Source organism: Archocentrus centrarchus, unplaced genomic scaffold (genome assembly GCF_007364275.1).
Source record: "Archocentrus centrarchus isolate MPI-CPG fArcCen1 unplaced genomic scaffold, fArcCen1 scaffold_37_ctg1, whole genome shotgun sequence".
NCBI classification, from domain to species: domain Eukaryota; kingdom Metazoa; phylum Chordata; class Actinopteri; order Cichliformes; family Cichlidae; genus Archocentrus; species Archocentrus centrarchus.
In genome coordinates, this window is record NW_022060264.1 from 1,727,429 (window position 1) to 1,735,460 (window position 8,032).

The following is an 8,032-nucleotide window of genomic DNA, read 5'->3' on the forward strand; positions in this document are numbered from 1 at the left end:
AAAATCCTTCTGCTCACATACAAGGTCTTGAATAATCAGGCCCCATCTTATCTCAAAGACCTTATAGTCCCATATCACCCAAATAGAGCACTTCGCTGTCAGACTGCTGGCTTACTTGTGGTTCCTCGGATACTTAGAATGGGACGCAGAGCCTTCAGCTTTCAGGCCCCTCTTCTGTGGAACCAGCTTCCAGCTTGGATTCAGGAGACAGACACCCTCTCTATTTTTAAAACTTTCCTTTTTGATCAAGCTTATAGTTAGGGCTGGATCAGGTGACCCTGAACCATCCCTTAGTTATGCTGCTATAGGCCTAGGCTGCTGGGGTGTTTCCCATAATGCACTGTTTCTTTTCATTCACCTTATTTACTTTGTTTATACTTGTGGTATCGTAGATGTTTAATTGTTCTTACATATTTGCTTTCTGCACGAGTATTTGTTATTTGATGTTGTCAGCAATATGTGTTAATGCTGCAGTAACATTGAGCCCAGTAGGGGGCAGACTGAGACTATTATAAGCATTGTTGTAACTGTGTTCTTGAGTAGAACAAGCGTGCCTAAAAAAGATGTCTGCCGCTCGTACAGTGTTATGTGTGCATGTTGGTCTGCTGGGTCATTAAAGTGAGATCAAGCTGAATATGAATGATTATTTCCTGAAGATGTTACATCTTTTTGGCGACGAGGATTACTCAGAAGAGAAGTAAAACAAAAAGAGTGACGAGAGCCTGCGACAGGTTTGGCTAAAAGACAGAGGGAGAGAGAGCGGGGATACGAAGAGGAAACATGGCTACAATCGGTACGTTGGCACCGTACGATCCCAAAAGCCAAACGTGGGATGAGTACAGTGAAATACTGGAGCAGTTTTTCGCAGCTAATGGGATTACTAACGCAGACAGGCAAAAGGCAATATTAATAAGTGTCGTTGGAGCATCGACCTACAGCCTGATGCGTAACCTTCTCAGCCCAGCCAAGCCAAAGGACAAAACTTTCCAAGAGCTTGTAACTCTGATGAAAAACCACTTTGAACCAAAGCCCAGTGAAATTGTGCAAAGGTACAAATTTGATTCCCGCAACCGCAAGCCCAGTGAAACTGTCATGGAGTACGTGGCCGAGCTGCGTCGCTTAGCGCAGGATTGTAACTATGGCAACACGTTGCAACAGAGGCTGAGAGACCGGATCGTCTGCGGAATTAATGACGACAGAATTCAGAGGCGTCTCCTGTCAGAAACAGACCTCACGTTTGACAAGGCTCTGTCAGTCGCTGTGTCACTGGAGACCGTAAATAAAAATGCCCAGGACCTACGGACCTCAGGTGCGACAGCAAAATGTTTCAGCGTCACCCGAGGGTCGCAGGAGGCTCGTACATTTAAAGGAGAAAGCAGAGAGTGTTATCGATGCAAAGGAACCAATCACACAGCAGCCAACTGTAAGTACAAACAAGAAAATTGTTATGTTTGTGGCAAAGTAGGCCACATAACAAGAGCATGTAGGAACAAAGCTAAACAGAACCAGAAGAAGTATGGACTAAAAACTGAAAAGACAGACAAAAAGCAGAGTTCACACTACCATTCTCACAAAGTTCATGAGATAGGTGATGGAAGTAAAAGTGAGAGCTCAGAAGAGGACTCATTCACACTTAACTGTATCAAGTGTATCCAAGAGCATCAGAGTAAACTGTACAGATTAGGGCGCCGGAGTGCAGTGCACCTGAGAAAAGTAGACCCCTACACTGTGGATATGGAACTTAATGATCAAGTTTTAACCTTTGAAATTGATACTGGATGCTGCCTAACAGTTACAAATGAACAGACTTGGAAATGCTGCAAACTCCCCAGCCTGAGGCCTGCCAAAATCAAGCTGGAATCATACACAGGGGATCCTGTGAAGGTGATTGGTGTAATAGCTGTCAGAGTCAGGTACAAGCAGCAGAGGAAAACACTGCCCCTTGTGGTGGTCGAAGGGGACGGCCCCAGCTTGCTAGGACGAGGCTGGCTAGAGGAAATACACCTGGACTGGAGAGAAATCAAAAACAAACACAAAGCTAAGAAGGTGCACCGGGTAAAGACAACAGAAAATAACACACTACAGCAAGTTTTAAGCAAACATGAGGATGTGTTCAAAGAGGAGTTGGGCACCCTGAAAGGCACAAAAGCAACCATTCATGTAAAACGGGATGCTACCCCACGATTTTTCCGTCCACGATCAGTTCCGTTTGCCATGCGAGCAAAAGTAGATGAGGAAATAGACCGACTGCTAAAAGAAAACATAATCTCACCTGTGAAATATGCTGAATGGGCGGCACCTGTTGTGCCGATTCTGAAGCCTATAGGGACAGTAAGTTTGTGTGGAGACTACAAGCTTACTGTAAACACAGTAGCTTCTCTGGAACAGTATCCAATACCCAGAGTGGAGGACTTGTTTGCTGCACTTTCTGGAGGAAAGCAGTTCTCAAAACTGGATATGAGCCACGCTTACCAGCAAATACTCCTGGATGACAAGTCCAAAAAGTATGTGACAGTGAACACACACCGGGGGCTGTTCACATATAACAGACTGCCTTTTGGAGTGGCTTCTGCTCCAGCCATTTTCCAGAGGACCATGGAAGGCCTTTTGAAAGGGATACCCCTAGTGGCTGTGTATTTAGATGACATTTTGGTGAGCGGGGTGAATGAGGCAGATCATCTAAAGAACCTGGATGAGGTGTTGGTCAGGTTGAAAGAGGCAGGCTTACGATTGAAAAGAAGTAAGTGTGTCTTCATGCAAAATGACGTGGAGTACTTGGGGCACAAAGTGGATGCACAGGGGCTGCACCCTGTAGAAAAGAAAGTTAAAGCCATCATGGACGCTCCTACTCCTACAAGTGTCACAGAACTCAAAGCATACTTAGGTTTGCTAAACTATTACAACAAGTTCCTTCCCAATCTGGCAACACTGCTGGCCCCCCTGCATGAACTCTTAAGGAAGGACATGCGTTGGACATGGCAAAAGAAGCAAGAAGAAGCTTTTCAGAAATCAAAGGCTCTGTTGAACTCAGCAGATGTGTTGGTTCATTACTCAGCAGACCAAGAGTTAATTCTCTCTTGTGACGCATCTCCATACGGTGTGGGCGCCGTTTTGTCACACAAGATGAATGATGGCAGTGAAAGACCCCTGGGGTTCATGTCACGCACACTCTCTCCAGCTGAAAAGAGATATTCTCAGCTTGACAAAGAAGGTTTGGCTGTAATGTTTGGCATCCAGAAATTCCACAAATATTTGTATGGTCGAGTCTTCACTATTTATACAGACCATAAGCCCCTGATTTCTCTTTTCAACATGAAGAAGCCTATACCTCAGATGGGCTCACCAAGAGTGCAAAGATGGGCTGTGACATTGAGTGCCTATGAGTACCACATTGTGTACAAACCTGGAAAACACCATGCAAATGCAGATGCGCTTAGCAGATTACCTGTACCAGACACGGCCCCTGAAAAAGAGATGACAGAACAAGTCTTAATGATGGATGTATTAGATGACACACTTGTGGACACCACACAGCTCAAACGCTGGACAGCTAAGGATATCATCTTGTCCCAAGTTCATGAGTATACCTTAAAGGGCTGGCCGGCACAGACCGATACTCGCTTCAAACCATATCAACAAAGAAAAATGGAACTGAGTGTGAGGGATGGATGTGTGCTCTGGGGAGCTAGAGTAATTATCCCCACCAAAGGCAGAGACAAAATACTGAAACTTCTGCACCAGACTCACACAGGCATGTCAAAGATGAAGGGCCTGGCAAGGTCATATGTATGGTGGCCGGGGATGGATGAGAGTATCGAAAGAGAGGTACAGTCATGTGACGAGTGTCAAAAACACCACAAATCACCACCCACTGCACCATTACACCCCTGGGAATGGCCAGAATCACCGTGGTCAAGGATTCATGTGGATTATGCAGGGCCATTCTTAGGTGAAATGTTTCTCCTCATTGTGGATGCTCATTCTAAATGGATGGACATTTACCCAGTGAAATCGCCTACATCACAGGCTACCATCGAGAAACTGAGACAGAGTTTCAGTGTGTTCGGTCTGCCGAAAATGTTGGTATCAGACAATGGAACATGTTTCACAAGTGCTGAATTTGCGACATTCATGAAGCGAAATGGAATTGATCATGTGAGATCAGCACCTTTTCATCCATCTTCCAATGGCCTGGCAGAGAGGGCAGTCCAGACCTTCAAGGAGGGGATGAAGAAAGTAAAAGGTGACACACTGCAAACAAGACTGTCAAGATTTCTGTTCAGTTATCGCATTACGCAACAACAGGCTTGTCACCAGCGGAGTTGATGATGTCTCGGAGACTCAGATCAGCTTTTGACCTGCTCGTGCCTGATGTAAAAACCAAAGTGCAGCAAAAACAACTGAAACAGAAAGAGAGTCATGACACAAAGAAGAAACTGAGAAGTTTTGCACCAGGAGACAAGGTGTTCATCAGAAACTACTCCTACGGTCCAAAGTGGATCCCAGCTGTTATCTTGAGCTCATCAGGTCCTGTGTCATACACTGTCACCATTGGAAATGGTCAAACCCTGAAACGACATGTGGATCAGGTGAGATCCAGATTAAAAGACACTGTCCCAAGTGAACTAGACACAGAGGGGGAACCGGGACCTGACACAGACTCGGGCTCCCACAACTGCTTACCCACCATAATGGACACAACTTCACAAGCCTTGTCATGTGATCCTCAGGAGCTGCCACCTGCTCCAAACATCCAGGCTCAGCCTGATGCACCAGCTGCGCCTGAGGTGCGACGTTCTCAGCGAGAGAGACGTTCACCTGTGCATCTCAAAGACTTTGTTAGATAGAGACTTTTTTCTTGGAGAAGTTATGTGCTCTAAGTTCACAGATGTTTCTTTGTAGTAAAAAAAAAAAAGAAAAAATATATATAATATTGTTCTATGTTGGTGTATATTATACTGCCACTGTTTAACGTTTCAGACAAGTACAAGCTGTCAACTTGAAGGGGAGGAGATGTGGTATCGTAGATGTTTAATTGTTCTTACATATTTGCTTTCTGCACGAGTATTTGTTATTTGATGTTGTCAGCAATATGTGTTAATGCTGCAGTAACATTGAGCCCAGTAGGGGGCAGACTGAGACTATTATAAGCATTGTTGTAACTGTGTTCTTGAGTAGAACAAGCGTGCCTAAAAAAGATGTCTGCCGCTCGTACAGTGTTATGTGTGCATGTTGGTCTGCTGGGTCATTAAAGTGAGATCAAGCTGAATATGAATGATTATTTCCTGAAGATGTTACAATACTCTTTGTTTACACTCTGCATTTAATCATTAATTGATATTAATTAATTAATTAATTAATTGATATCTGGCTCTCTTCCACAGCATGTCTTTTTTCTCTCCCCTCAGCCCAAATGGTCGCGGCAGATGACCCCCCCTCCCTGAGCCTGGTTCTGCTGGAGGTTTCTTCCTGTTAAAAGGGAGTTTTTCCTTCCCACTGTCACCAAGTGCTTGCTCAAAGGGGGTTGTTTTGACTGTTGGGTTTTCTCTGTATTATTGTAGGGTCTTTACCCACAATACAAAGTGCCTTGAGGCAACTGTTTGTTGTGATTTGGCGCTATATAAATAAAATTGAACTGAATTGAATTGAATTGAATAACAGGTCTTCTGTCTTTTCTCTCCTCACATTCACTCACTCTCAGGAACTCAGTCGGGGTCCAGATTTCCTGTGGAGAAAAGAGACAGAGGACTACTAGGGTCCACTGGTAAGCAGAAAGCAAAACACAATTACTGGAGAGTCAATTCCACTAACTGGGAGATAAGTAACAATCTGGCATCGAGTACACGTCTTCCTCCAACTTATGCAGGAACTGCTGGTCACCTAAACAACCACCAGCTGCAGTAATCAGCCCAGGTGTTTGGCAAAAGAGAGCTGGAGGAAGACCTGCCTCTACAAACACAGGGATTGGTTAGACAACATGAACACAACAGAGTGGAGAACCAGAGTGAGAGAGGGGGCTCAGCTAGGTCCATGACACAATCCTCTGACGTTCCCCACTGCAATTCATAACTGTGAACTTGAAAATCCTTCTTCAGATGTTGCACTTTATTCAATCCCAAGAAGCCAGAAAGAGCCCCAAATCTTCCCAGACAGCTCCCTTTAATACTTATTTGGCCATATGCCTGTTCCCCACCCCCCTCCCACCATCCCTCTCCTTCACACATCTTTCCACATCTTCTGCTGGAATTTTCCTCACAGACTCTTACATACATGCATGCACACACATGCACAAACTCACACTTGCTATTGCTTTATTTGGTACAGTGACTCTGCGATTCCTTTTTTCATGACATAGATTAGCACAGTTCATATTCTTTATACTATCTAATTCATTACAATGATTACATTATACTTGATTGCAACTACATTTAATTAAAATAATAAATGATTGACTATTATTAAAATCACGTAAGATTATACTTTGTTACTGCACACTGTTTTCTATTTTACCACTCTTTGTCCAGCTCCTTACCTCACTACATAGATAGTTCAATCATTACATTCACTTCATTGTTTCGAGTACACATAACATCATTACACTTCTCTCAATCAGAATCTTTATGAACATTAAGAATGATTTTGAATGATTACTCCCACTTGTTTTTGTTACATTAATAATGATGAATTTCAAGCAAAATTACCATAAGCACAATCATATATATATTTATTTCTGAACTCCATGCTTTATAAACTATCATAGGGCTGGATATGAAGTCCATTATTGGACAGTCCCAGGTGGATGAAGCCTTGGGGATCTCAACCTCTTTGATGCTGTCACAGCATTTGTTTTGTCCTGTCTCCATCCCCTCACCCCCCAACTGGTTCTGGCAGGTGGCTCCCCCTCCTTGATCCTGGTTCTGCTGGAAGTTTCTTCCTTTTAAAAGGGAGATTTTCCTTCCCACTGTCACCAAGTGCTTGTCATTTGATTGTAGGGTTTTTACCTTACAATGTAAAACATCTTAAGGCAACTGTTGTGGTTTGGTACTATATAAATAAAGTTGAGTTGAACTGAACTGATCATCAGTTGCTGCTTTGTTGTGAGTCTCTCTGCATGCAGTTTTGTCTTTAGTAATTAAAAATCATGCTCTATTAGGTTGAGATCACTGACTGAAAGGGTGACTGACTTGCCTGCTGAATAGTATCCAATTTCTTCACCTTGGGTTGCTTCTGCAGTATCCTTTGGGTCATTATCCACTTCCACTGTGAAGTGCTATCTGATCAGTTTTGCATCATTTGGCTGAATCTGAGTTTAATCCTGTACACTTAAAAATTCCTCATACATGAATCAGTTCCACCATACATACCCATGCCTCTCAAGGCCAGCAACCAATACAAAATGCTGGACTCAAAATGCAGACACATTAGATGCAGCGTAACTAGATACAAAGTCTTTATTATATACACAAGTCAGATTCAAGTTGCAGGAGATATTAGCACAGGGGTCTGTTGACTTGAGGTAACAGTTTGCACAGATAGCTACCCGTGAATTCGCAAGGGGCACCACTGTGTGTGCGACCCATAGCACAAATTGAAGTCATCATTAATTGAGCATAATATTAGTTCTTTTAGACACCTGAATAAAGCTCTGCCAGTGATCTCATTGCCACCCCACAATGTGTGGTCTCAGGTCTTCACTGCTCTTGGGGGATCAACAGAACAAGAGTGTGTGTTTGTTGTTTGTTCTTGTGTTCTTCTCTTTCAGGTGTTGTTTGTTGTTTTTTCTTTTTGTGCATGTTTTGTTACAGATGCAGCAGTTGGTGACCACCCCACCACCTTCTTTCTGTTTTCTTTTCTCTTTCTACTCCATTTTTCACTCCTCACAGTCCATTGCAACTGACTATAGCCTACTGCTCTGCAGTTTATTATTATTATTATTATTATTATTATTATTATTATTATTATTACTACTACTGTACCATTGTTACTGTCTGGGAAAATATAATTATATAGCTTTGTGATTAGTAGCACATTT

General features: G+C 43.2%; 1 pseudogene; it reads left to right on the forward strand.

Moving 5' to 3' along the window:
• The first annotated feature begins 780 nt into the window (after positions 1 to 780).
• LOC115776734 (uncharacterized protein K02A2.6-like) lies at positions 781 to 4,875 on the forward strand (annotated as a pseudogene).
• The last annotated feature ends 3,157 nt before the right edge of the window (positions 4,876 to 8,032 follow it).